This window comes from Gobio gobio, assembly GCF_949357685.1.
Source record: "Gobio gobio genome assembly, chromosome: 20".
NCBI lineage: Eukaryota > Metazoa > Chordata > Actinopteri > Cypriniformes > Gobionidae > Gobio > Gobio gobio.
The window spans coordinates 9,982,768-9,996,748 of NC_137113.1; the positions used below are offsets into that span (position 1 = coordinate 9,982,768).

Here is a 13,981-nt window from a genome sequence, read left to right on the forward strand (position 1 = left end):
TCACCCCAAATATTTTAATCTAGTAGATTGCACATTTTAGAGGATTACATTAATCGAAAGCAAATAAATCATGTTTAGAAGAGAAATGTTGCATAGATCGAAAATAATATGATTAAGTAATTTGAACAATCTGTGTTTTCCTGTTTTTTTAAGTGTATAAAATAACAACATTCACTCTCTCTTGATTTAGCCATATGCAAAGCATGCTGGGAACTAACAAGCCCCGCCCAGTTTCAGTTAATGCAACACAAATCATTCATGTAATCTCAACAAACGGATTAAGTAAACTTCAATTTGACTTATATTTAAGTGGATTGAACACAATGAAATGAAGTTATGGCAAAATGTATAGCAATTGTGTTGTTTTAGCTCATTTTAATTAAGCAATTTAATTTAAGTCATTTTTTTCAGTGTACAATGCAGACTGCTTCAAAGTAGCTCCACAGTTATAAACATGAAAATACTGTATGATCAATGATGCAAACTTCATCAATTGAGAAAAAAATTGAATTCAGCTGTAACAGTGTCAGTCAGTTCAAGTCATTTACAGTAAGTGTTGATTCAGTTCAGGCCAATAATTGTGTAAAGTTCTTTTCTGAGCAAACATAGCTTTTTAAGTGTTTTATAATAAATATACCATTCGCTTGCTGCAAGTTAAACCATTAGCGCCAATGGAAAACATTCTGTAATAATGCATTTTAAAAATGTTTCCTATTCATAGTTTTCAGTCACATGACTGGCGTGGAAACCAGACGGGCAAAACATTTATCGAACCTCATTACAGGCCTGTCAATTTTCCATCTCAAAGGAAGAGAAACAAAAATATGTGAACCAAATTTTTGGCCACTTGTGATCTATATACAACACACAATATAAAACACTTAAAGTGTCTTGATGTACTAAAACACATTTTTGATGATGCATACTGTATACAGGCAAGCATATACGCACAGAATAAGAATGCAATGCACTAAATGGTTACTGTACTTTGCATTTATATACTGGGTTCATCTGCTTGCCTGTATATAGTATGCATCATCAATAAGGTGTATACTGAATTTGGTCTTTTACCATTAGTACTTCATTTAAAACTGGTATAAATGGCAGGTGGGCAATGGAGGACCTCCTTGTTCCAGGGGCGTTCCTATACGGGAAACTATGAATAGAAGCAGTTGTTTACCGTCTGCTGTGTCCACTGCATTTCACCAATACTGATCATTTCTTTAGTGAATTGAGCTCTAAAATAAGACATTGCAAACAAATAAATAGTGCGATCAGTGGGTGCAATTCATTCTTAGTGAATCCTCCCTCTGTGTATTTGAGAAAGAGAGAGATTATTGACTTGCATGAGTCTGAGTATGTGTTTTAAACTGAGCAATATTCTGTTTTACTGAGTTCCATCTCTCTCATAACTCAAGCCCTGTCATAAGCTGCTGGGGAGTCAAGCTCATGGGAAATTCTGAGGTAGGAGACCAGCTAAAGATGCACAAATGCAAGGAGATTTAAAAAATGACAGAGCGAGAGATTAAGAGTGATAGAGAGATAAATGAGGTGATACAACCTTTGGTGCAGTAAACAAATCAGCTTTATGAATAGAGTACTTCCATAAAATACCATTGGTGTCGTGAAATGTCTTAAAGCCCTTAAATGTGCCACAAGAAATGAGAAATGAAAAAATGATGATGGGTTGAAAAATGAAAGGGTGGATGAAAAAGAAAAGGAGAGGGCTAGGAAAAGGAAGGAGTTTGGAAAGGAAATACTGTAGATGGGAGAAAATGAGAAGGGAAAGGCAAAGGGAACACGAAAGGAAATGAAAGGGGAAAGGAAAGGAATGGGAAATTGAAAAGGGAAAATAATGAAAGAAAAAATGGAAAGGTTGAGAATGGAAATGAAAGGGAAATGGAAAAGAAAAGTGGAAGGGGTGAGAAGTTAAAGGGTAGAGGAAAATAAATTGAAGGGAAAGGACGAGAAGGGGAAACATGGAAGAACATTATGGACGACAAAGGAAATGGGAAGGGGTGAAAAGGAAAAGGGAGGAGGAAAAATGAAAGAGAAAGGGAAAGGTGAAATAAAAACTGAAAGGACAAGAAGGGAAGGGGAAAATAAAACTGAAGAGAGGAAAAGGGAACAAGAAAGGGAAATTGGAAAAAGGAAAGGAACAGGAAATAAAAGGAAAAAAGTGAAAGGACAGGGAAAGAAGTTGGAAGGGATATGGGAAGATATACAGTAAGAAGGGAAGGGATGAGAATGGAAAGGGAAGAGAAAAGGAAATTGAAGGGGAAGGAAAAGGTGAAAAAGGGTAAAGAGGAGGAATGGAAATTAAATGAGAAGAGGCAAATACAACTGAAGGGAATAAGGGCAAGAGGAACATGAAGGAAAAATGGAAAAGGGAAAGGGAGAGAAAAAAAGACAAGTGAAAGGAAAGGGAAAGAAGTTGAAAGGGATATGGGAAGATATAAGAAGGGGCAATGCAAAGGGAAGGGTGAGAAGGGAAAGGGAAGAGGAAGAGACATAAAAGGAGAAGGAAAAGGTGAAAAAAGGGACAGAGAAGAGAAATGGAAAATAAAGGGGAAGGGACAAATACAACTGAAGGGAAGGGTGACAAGAGGAACAGGGAAAGGAGCAGGAAATAAAAGAGGAAAAGACAAGTGAAAGGACAGGGAAATAAGTTGAAAGGGGAATGGGAAGATATAAGAAGGGGCAATGAAAAGGGAAGGGTGAGAAGGGAAAGGGAAGAGGAAAAGACATAAAAGGGGAAGCAAAAGGTGGAAAAAAGGGACAGGAAATTAAAGGGGAAGTGACAAATACAACTGAAGGGAATGGGGACAAGAGGAACAGGAAAAGAGGAAAAGAAAAGGGAATAGGAAGAGGACAAATGAAAGGGAAAGGAGAAAAGCTGTAGGAGGGACAGGAGAACTACAGAAAAGAAAAAGGAAGGACGAGGGTTCAGGATGAGAAAGGAAGTATGGCACAACGTACAGAACAAAGGAAAGACAGAAGAAAGATAACGAACCAAAGGAACAGTAGGGGACAGTGGTAAAAAAACGCAAGGATGAAGACTGCATGTGCCATCACTGGCTCTGATCCACGCTCATGTTTCATCACACATTCTTCTCTTTTACAGAGACAACCATAAGCATCCTTAACAATCTCACACAGCAGGATTATCACTTCATTGCAGTCTTTTTTTTGTCTGCCTAACGATGTTTCTCTCCTCAAAGTGCTGTTTGAAATCACTGCCTCAACACTTAAGCAATAAGCCACAGTATTTGTCTTGCGCAGACATGCTAACACAACAAACAGAGAAGTATAGACATTAGTCTCCTGCAGGCAAAGCCAAATCAGCCTCCGATGCTAGTTTAATTCATGGTATTAATGACATTCTGTGAACTGTGACACGGGCAGCTTTTAGCATCAAGAGTATTTGCTTAATTAAAGGGCTACAGGAAGTAATGAGCTGCCTGGACTAGAACGCCGTGCATTTCTGCTCTATTAGGACGAGTGAATTAGAGGAGCAGTATCACAGGTCTGAAGGTTACGACATCTCAAGGGGTTCAGTCACGTATTGACACTTTGTTTTCATGCTTTGTTTGAACCGCCTTTCAGAAGTTAACCGGTGAAGGTCCAAAGATTGATTTATTACGTGGCCTTTATTTAACACAGCATGTTCTCATGAGAAGACCCTTCAACGATTGTTCATTTGGATGTCAGTGGTCACATTTACTGATGTCTGTTCAGACTTCTCTCAATGAAGCATTCAAACGGCAATTGGTACAGGCAGTATATGTGAATTATAGATTCCAGATGGAAATTCCAATCTTTGAACCTCTGAAATGCAGTTTGCACAAAAAAAAATATAATAATAACTAATCATTCAAAATACTAACACTACTACTAATAATAAATATAATAATAATCATAATACCTTCATGGCTTTTTGAATGCACTGTATTTATCAATATTTTTATTTACATACTAATTAGAATTCATTATATTACATAGGTTTTAAATCAGCTAAAATCACTCAGAAATAACAAAATAAATTTTAATAAGAATTATTATTACTATTACTTTTGTTCATATTATTAGGTTTGTTTTCTATTTATAAATATTTAAATATATATATTTTTTCTTTACATTGATTTACATTTTTTGTTACATTTATTGTTTTAATTTACATAGATATTTGCTAGGATCACTCAAAAATAACCACATAAAAATTGTATTGCTATATAATATTATAACAATAACAACAATTCATAACAACAACAATAATAATAATAATTATTATTATTACTATAAGTTTAGGGCTGCCACTAACGACTATTTTTATATTGATTAATCTATCGACTAATTTATCACAATAATTTTAAACAATTTTACTTAAAAACATTTAATCTAGCTTGCAACGTTGGCCTTCAGTAGTGTACTATAAAGTATAAATGTAAACAAGCCCTTGACAAAATGTAAAAAAAAGAGTAAAAGGTACAAATTTGTAAACCAACATAACAAAAAAAAAGAAAATATCAGCAAATATGTTTTATATAGAATAGTGTTGTCACAAAACCAAATTTTTGACTTAGATACGATAACAGACTAAAGTACCTCAATACCGATACTGAATCGATACCATGGCAAAAAACTGAAAAATGTACTGAATAATATGACAGAACTTACTATTCAATGTTTTATCATTGTTTTAGGGTTAAAAAAACCTAAAAACTCACTTGGCCGGCATGTTTCTGCCAGGTTCCTGCTCTGCCCTGCTTCACACAGAATATTAGGTCCAGCCCTTTAAGAGCTGCACGGACCAAATTCATTGTAACACTCGATTTCTCATTCAACTCTGTATACGTTCACTAAAGACATATCCGATGGCGTTTACCCGAATACTCGCCAGGACGTGCATTTTGACATATTTTTTTACCATTCAAACTCAATAATGCGCGAAACTGGAGTCGCGATCTGTCTGAGTGAAAGGCGTGTGCGCGGCTGCGCGTGCTTCAGGTCAGAGTCCGGCCGCGCTTTTCTGTTGCTCTCTTTTTCCTGAGCATCGCGTATATATTTGACTGTTCTGCTTCCATTGTTTAGTGAACGGTGGAAGCAGAGCTCACACACACGTCCTCACACCTGCTGTTCCACATCGACGCAAATTGAGAAATACTGCTCTTATTAGAGTGCTGTCATTTTTAAAGTACCGGAACTAATACAATTTCAGTTCGCACCAAATTACTCAGTCGACTAAAAATATTGACGTCGACTAATTAACAGCGTTGACGCAGTTGATTGTATCGACCAATCGCGACAGGCCAATATTAGTTAATATTTTAGTTGCTTTTCTATTTTTTTTATATCTATATATATAGTGTGTGTGTGTGTGTGTGGGGGGGGGTTATATATTGATTTACATTTACTGTTACATTTATTGTTTTAATTTACATTTAAATCATTAGGCCTGTATTTCATAGGTTTTAACTTGGCTAGGATCACTCAAAAATAATATATTATAATATGGTAACAATATATAATAATAACAACAATAATAATAATAATATTTTTTATTAAAAAGAAGAAAATGTGTTGGTACTGTGGCTTAGCAATAGTGCATGAACTCCAGACATGTTGAGCAGAACATGCAGGTTTGAATCTGTCGTGCGTGTCTTCTAATCGATCTCATTTCTTTAGTTTCTGACAAAAAAATGGCCTCACAGCTCTGTCATGTCATGCACTGTGAAGTAACAGGATGTGAAGAATCACTAGATTTTCCATTTGGGAAGATCCACATCATTGCCACACGTAACTAGGCCTGTATGTCAATCGCTGAGGGTGATTTATACAGCCCAACGCTGCTGCTCTCTGGTGAGAATCAAATCCCTCTCAAATCCTACAACCAACTCCTCTGCAAAGTGGCCCAAATTGAATCATTTCAGAAGAAGGAGCCCGGAATGGATGCTCTCCGCACACAGCAGACTCAGAAAGCTTTCTTTATCTCTTTCGCGATCATTTTCTTTCTATCTCGTGAAATCTTCCATTTAACCCACTGACAGTCCAACAGCGCACACTCTGTATCAAACCACAAGCATCCTTTCAGAGGCTGTAATAGAGCAACGCTGTGTCTCGAACAGCAAGCAGCTTTGTGTGTGTGAGGAGGGTGTACCAATAAGAAAACAAGCTGCCTTAGAAGAAAAGTGGCATTAAGCGGAAAGACAGACAGGCAGACAGACACAAAGCACCTGACACCCCACCACACATGCAGACCGTGCTCCAACAACTTCTCCTCTGGCAGGGGAATCTACCCAAACATTATTAGCATTCATCTGATCCCTTCCTCTCCTTTCGTCTGGATGACGGCACGACCCCGGCTCAGAGCTCCAGCCGAGCGGTGGATTTTAAGTGCGGCTGTAAGAAGATAAGCCTTATAAGCCGCAGACATGCACCTCTCAACTGCGTCTGGCAATCTGATGAAGCGCACATCATCGCATACACGGCCGAGCGGAGTCTGTAGAAGGTTTAGTTCACACGGCGCAGTGGGAGATACTCAACAGATACTGCACTCTGAATACAGATCTCTTTTATCCACTTCTTGTCTCGTGCATGCTTGAGAATAGTGGCATTACTCACTTTCTCTAGTCGCTTGATGCAGCAGAACTTCCTTCAGATAACTCGCTCTCTCTCATACTACAAAAAAAAAAAACACATTCGGTTTGATGCACAAAAATAGAAAATATTCCACATTACCTAATGATACAAGTCCACAAATGGCTCTGTGCCTCCGGTGCGTGCCGTAAAGTTTCCAAACAGACTTTCTGTCCCATGCGTACCATTGTCACCGCGTGCCTGCGCTCTTCTTGTCGAGCGTGTGCTGCTCTGCTCCGATCAGGATGCGTGTGTATGCGTGTGTGTGGGAGAATCCTCTCTCACTCCTCCGCTGCAGCAGCTCAGGCGAGCCGAGAGCTCCGATTGGCCGTCTAGGAGCACACCGAGCGTCCGTCATGTGTGCGCCAGCCCTCGTTGCTTCTCGCGCTCTCTCTCTCTTTCTCTCTCTCTCTCTCTGTGTTTCTAACAGCCTGCATATACTGCATGCATAGCATTATAAACCTCTGATCTGGAGTACATTTCATTTTCTTCGATCATGTTATTCTCACCGCTAGCATTTCATTTTCTTCATTGCACAATGCTTGATTCTGTAAGCATGAGTTACTCTCCACTCAAGGCTGCATTGACACTGTCAACTCTTTTTTTTCTGTCAACTCTTTTTTTTTTCATAGATATTTTTGATGCGCAATTATATTTGGGACACTTTCAAATGTTGTGTTTTTTTGGTCATTTTACCTACAGTCAAACCAAAATTTATTCAGACACCTTCAACATTTTCTCACATTATCACAGTTTATTCGCTATAGTTTAGAACATGGTAATAAAATATGACAAGAAGTCAGAGTTAAACTGTGTCAGGACAAATTCATCTTGATAATGTCCGATAACTTTGATAGAAAGGAATGTAATGGATTACAATCAACCAATCGGCTGTCAGCTGTTAAATTTGGGTACACAATTAGATAATACCAATTTATGTCAGCCAATTAGCAAGCAATCCCTCCTTTTGTTCAGTCCGTGGTGTAAAAGGTCACATTAGCAATTAAAGAAAAAACACTTAAGCAAAACATGCTCCGGTCAAAGTGTAAAATTTTACTGGTAGTCCACTGTATGAATTTTTGGGGGGTATAATATGTTAGTTTACTTTATTTTGCTATCCTCACTTACATAAATGAACTACAGTGTCCTGTATCCACTAGTAAAAAATGATATCTGGTGTCTGAATAATTTTTGGTTTGACTGTACATCTACGGCTCCGCCCTCCTACATACTTCTGCTCAATTTTCATTTTCCTTCAGTACGTCGCCTGGGTTTGCGGTATATTCGCTGGTTTTCTCCGAACAAATTTTTACCGGTCCAAGCAGGGAACAGAGGGAGTGGCTGAGAACGATGAAGTCGATGTCGTGCGCTAATTGAGTTGTGAATCTTGAGATCTTGGAGAAAGATGCGAGCGAAGCCATTCGGTCAATTGTGGCAACGCTGCCGAAAATCCAGAAGTTAAAGCCGGAGTAAGAATAATCTTGGCTGAGTTTTGTTGGTGGCCATGATGTTGTGGCCCTCCTCCCCACGGGGTTCGAGAAAAGTTTGATTTTCCAGCTCGCTCCGTTAGTGGTGAAGGAGTTGGCTAAGGCGAACGCATGACATACGTCACGACCAAACGTTAGCGATTGGTTATGGCAGATCCAATTTAAACTTCAACAGAGTACCCGCCTTCAAGGAAGTTAACGCTTGCCAATGGAGAGTGGCCAGACTCTCTATAAATGAAATGTTCGAGAGGTTAGGACCAGGCTACATCTAAACTACCTGGTTCTGCTTTTTCAGATTGTTGGTACTTCAAAATGTCTAAGTTCATCAATCTCCAATATCGGAGCGCAAAAAAACAAGCATATTTTGAGAGCTCGGATTGAAAACACAGATGGAGTAGATCGAGTCCATCAACACCCCCAAAGCTTCACAGTCCTAGAGCTCGTCCCAAGTCGACATGGTTTTGATTTATATGCCATTTAATGTTGGTGATTGTGGTATTTTACATATATACATTTGATTACATATACTATCGCTTGTCTCTGCCTCTTTTTCATGTCTTTTGATCAGGAGATTTAATACTTTTTCAGAAGATGCGTCATAGCGCCCCCTACCGTATAGCTGTGAAAAGCCAGAAATTTACATCAATGGGGGGGAAAGAGTTAATGTCCCGACAAAAATGGAAGAAACAACAGTTTTTTCTTTTTCTTCATATTGTGACACATCTGAGTTTAACAGATTATTGAAAGAAAAAAGAAGTGTGGGGACTTTTATTCATCATTTTTTGATTGAATTTTAAGATGTGGGCATTGCACTTATAAATGAATGGAAGCTTGCAGTGCACTTTGGAGGGGTTTAAAGCCACAATATGTAATTTTTCGCCACTAGAGGTCCCTTATTCTAAACAAAGGCGTATATTGATGACGCCTTGATTTTGCAGAGCTTTTATTATGCCGCAGACGAGCGCTTCCACCTTTGTCTGTCATGCATATGTGGGGTAACGCAGCGCTTTTTATCATATTAGATACATTTGAGTATGTTGAAAGTTATTTTATAATGCTACTCTGTGCATTCGCTCAGTGGCTACTATGAGACACGTGCACACTGCAGTAAGCTAGGCCGATATTAGGCATGGTAAAACATGGTACTCGCGGTGAATCAAGAAAACGAGATTTAAACAATAAAACTGAGATGAGCTGTATAACAATGATTCGTTTTCTGTCGATGAATAATCCAAACAGTTGCTCACCTGTCTAATAAAACACACAATATATTAAAGCGTCTTTGGTGTTTCCATGGTTTCTATAAAATATAAATTGAGGGTAACGTGGGTATGATGTAATTAATAGGCAATGCACATACATGGTCTGTGTCCTGGTTAAAATTGCTTATTTCTCTGGATTTAAACATTCTTGGAAACATTTGGGATGATGCAAGTACACAAGTAAACAAAATGTATTACATTGCTCAAGTGATTTTTAGTTATTATCCAAAAATCTTACATATTGTACCTTCTGGTATATGTCACCAGAAGAGACCAGAAAATCATTTTCACTGTTTATCATTATACTATTGCATTGACATTTCGGTTAACCATCACGAGGTCAAAGTAAGGAAACATACATGGAAGAATCATTCACAATAAGATCTATAACACTCATTTAGAAAAAAATAGGGTGAATTTTCATCTCATGCCGACTGTAAGAAAAAAGCCTATTGCATCTGAATTTGATCTAACAGACTAACATGCACTCGGCAAGCTGTAATCATAATATGACTGGCACCCAGTTTCACCACATCAGATGTGACTACCGGGCAAAAAGCTATGCCACCTAATTAATATTCATGAGCAATGCTAATAAGCTTTATAATGTGCCTCCGATCTTTTGTTTAAATGTACATCTTTGGTCATTTAGCCTCATTTTATTTTTACTACTTGAAGCAGCACTAATGCTATACAGAATATTGCCAGTCATTTACATAATTTACATAAACATTGAGCCACTGACTTGTCATTCAACTAGTCAGCGGGTCAGTGTTTATGTAAATTATGTCTGTCACACGATTATGGTTTACTTAATAACATGTCTGAATGCAAAGTGTACCAGGTATTGTAATCCTAACATATTTTGCCATTATAGGTTATTATTATAGTGGCTTCCTGGTGATTAACACAGAAAATGACTTCGGTTTGAATAAACTAACATAAACATTACATGCTCACAATGGAAGTCTAATCAGTAGCGGCTCCTGACCATAAATTTAGGTAGGGTAGATTCTGGGTCCTAGCGCTAGTTTATGATAACCATTTTGTAAGCTTTATATTCTAATCGTTGAATCAGACACACTTTTGACAGAATTCTAATGTCACCTAATCTATTCTATTCTAATCTATTCTAATGCATTATTCAGCCTGAGGATGGCGCTCTAATGATGATGACAGACTTTATTACACATAGAATGCCATCTTAGAATCGCCTTAATGTAGTATTTACTGCATCCGAATGTTGTTAATTTAGAATATTACAAGTTGTGTAGGAATTCCAGTGAAGAAAACAAAGTCATATATATTCGCAGAAAAAAACATAAAAGAAACACAGCATAACTACTATGTATATAGGCTATACACCTGAGCATGTTTAAATTAAAGGGTTTATAATCCCAGTAACAACTAGTTACTGACCTGATGCAGACACATAGCTGAAGCGGACTGTTATCGTCTTGGTCTGGAGTGAGGTTTACGCGAGGTCACGTGAAAATAAGCGGGGCAGGCTCTCTATAAGAGCGCACTGCAGTTCCATTTTTCACCACAGATTTACATAGGAAATTTGTGGGGCGCTGTAGAGCTAGGGAGGGCTCAGAGACCATCTGCCACGCTTAGTATCATAAATACATGCCTGCCGAATCCATGCGCTACATTTTAAGATATCCTGCTCAATTTACGACTTAAAATATTCTAGAAAATCAGAAAAAATATTTGTTGCAGATCGCTGAACACATTTATAATTTATTATTAATTCAGTGTATTTAGAGGTCTATGTTTGGATTAATATTTTGAGCCCCACCTTTAAGTAAAGTGTTGCCAGATTTTTTTTTTTTAAATAAATAAATAAATACGTCAGCAAGGAGGCATTAAATTGATCAGAGGTGATAGTAAAGAAATGTAAAATGTTACAAAGGTTTTATGTCAATAAAATGAGTTCTTTTTAACTTTACATTCATCAAAGAATCCTGAAAAAAAAGCATTATGGTTTCCACAAAAATTTTAGGCAGCACAATGTTTTCAAAATATATAATATTAGCCCCAGGGGTCGCGTCCAGGCTGGCGCGAACACCTCACTTTTTTTCTTAGTTCGAAAGTGACTCAAAATAATCCGTCGATTTTGGTCATCCAGACAAGTGTTATACATAATTTGAAACTGACTACTTTTATTTGTGTACACTCACAATAAAAACTAAATGTTGTGCTTTTTGCAAAATAAAGAAAGCAAACATGATGCGCAACCTTCCGCCTTTCTCTCAATGAAGTCCCTTCTGATACTTGAAATGAAAATGAACTGTAATTTAGCAAATACTTGTCACACAAACATGAGACATATGTCTAAAGAAATGTAGAAATGTCCGGTTTTAAATAATGTAAATCAAACCGAACACAAATATTCTCTGTTTATGTAATCTGTTTGAAAAGAGAGATGTCAGTCGTACGAGCCTCCTCATTATCTGCTAATGCGGCTACGCCCACAGAGAGCACATTCTGACGCAATCCATAATAATAACAATGTTTCTTGAGCACCAAATCTGCACCACATTTAGTTTTACTGTATTTTGATCAAATAAATGCAGTCTTAGAATAAGATTATTGAGAATAAGAGACTTGTTTTCAAAAAATCTTACCGACCCCAAACTTTTAAACGATAAAATATAAAACAAGCGCAACTAAAATCATGTGAACCAAAATCAAGGCGACACAGACCTAAGAACTAAACAAAACTAAAGCCATGATAGTCACATTTCATCTCTGAGCTTTATGCCAAATGCACAAAACTACTCAACCCACTTGCCCATCAACCATCATACTTTCTGGAAAGTCTAACTTCATCATTCTCCAATTCCTGAGCATAAAACGTATTTTGAAAGCTTTATTTTGTCTACGGTAAGCTTTACCCATGATATCAGCACAAACCAACAAGACAGCAGTAAACAAAAGCATTTAAGCACCCATGTCCATTGATAACACAGCATGCAACAGTTTGCAATGCATTGCAGACATATATTAAAGTACACAATTGTGTCTAAAAAATGTAAAAAGAAAATAAATCGGATACACTGTATGTCAAACTATCAAGATGTGCAGTGTAAATTCAGCCAATATCTCACAGCGTATACCATTCATATTATTATATCGGTTTGTCATCCCTCGCTCATTTTCTCCTCTCCCTCCTGCAGGTGAGTTAAAGTCCAGTGGCATATCTTCTCTCTTTCGCTCTCTCTGCCTTCTCTCTTGGGCTTTGAAGGGAAACTTAATGAATAATGAAGAAAAGATGAGACGTAGCGAAGGAGGGAGTAAAAACGAGTTGAGGAGATGGGGAGTGGGAATGAGAGGCCCTTCACGAGCCTCCATCCCCTTTGAAAGGATAGATATTAAAAAAAAGATCGAAAAGAAGAAGTGAAGGCCTCTCCAGCATGTTCACCCATCAATTAGTTGGGCCACAGGAGGAGGTGTGGAGGAGAAGGGAGCGAGAGGTGGAGCGTGTGAAGTGTCGGACGATTAAACCGGCGAGGAGAGGTGAAGGCTGAGGAAAGGAGGACTGCTGAAAGACAGCAGGGACACGAGGCAGTCGCTGGTTTCTCAACTTCACTCATTCTAGCCATTTATCATTCGCACACACTATATGCCCTGTCCCTGGAGTGCACGTGTTAATGTTTGCCACACACAGGGCAGGCGAAGAGCTTCGACTCAAGCGTGCTTGTGGTAAAATCAATGGCGACCTTTCAACCGTGACTGTTCGGTGTTACGCTGTTGAAACTTCAAAACCTTCAAGTCTAAAACAAACTAATATGTGTTCCATGGCTTCCTTGAATTTGACAGAACCAACAAATAGACTTAACATTTTGGTCGGTTTTCCCAGAATAGAAAGACTTTAAATTTAAAACGCATGTATCTGCACAAATAGAGTATTCTCACTTCTTTGAGTACACTAGCATACAGAAGACCTCTTCAAAATGCTCAACATAAAACAAAAAAGCAAAGAAAAAAATAAGTAAAAAGACAAATCGATAAAATTTGAGTATGCTATGGTCTGAGAGTAAATTTAAAATGCATTTAAGTCACTTTTAGTAGTACATTAACATACATGCCTGAAATTCAACATAAAGTGTAAAATAGGAAAACCAATTATATTAAATAGATTACATGAAATAGTTTAACAAATAAAAAAAATAAAAAAATAAAAAATCTATTAAAATATATAATTAATATCAAATAAAATAAATACAATACAATTAAATTAAATTAAAAATAAAATATCCACTGTTACCGGGTTAACACCACTCTCCCCAAAGCAAGCTGTGAAAACAGAGCATCTGTCATTTGCAGGTTTCCACTTGAAGCTAAAGCTGAGGAGTTGTTACAGTGGCTACACATAGTGCTAATAGAGTAACATATAATTAAGTTTAAATTGAAACATGGTTAGAAAGTTGTGTGATATTGTGTATTATTCTTTAATAATACAAATATAAAATACATGTTTTAATAAACAGTTTTGTTATTATTGATATTATTATGAGAAGGACTGTACATCCTGTACAATATATAATCATCTATTCCGTCATAATTTCTGCTCAGAATCAGATGCATACT

General features: G+C 37.4%; 1 protein-coding gene across 3 annotated transcripts in view; it reads right to left on the reverse strand.

Moving 5' to 3' along the window:
- Nucleotides 1-13,981, reverse strand: part of LOC307117044 (cadherin-18) — a 234,164-nt gene that overhangs the window by 177,325 nt on the left and 42,858 nt on the right. Inside the window, exons 1-2 of one of the 3 annotated variants that reach the window (XM_079801712.1) lie at nt 6,822-6,901; nt 6,622-6,678 (exon numbers count right to left, since the gene is read on the reverse strand). The exons of 1 other annotated variant lie outside the window; for it this stretch is intronic. The gene's annotated coding sequence lies outside the window, so the exon portion shown is untranslated. Of the gene's footprint in view, nt 1-6,621; nt 6,679-6,738; nt 7,031-13,981 lie in introns of those variants that run through there. One more of the 3 variants, XM_079801711.1, reaches the window with a different exon arrangement.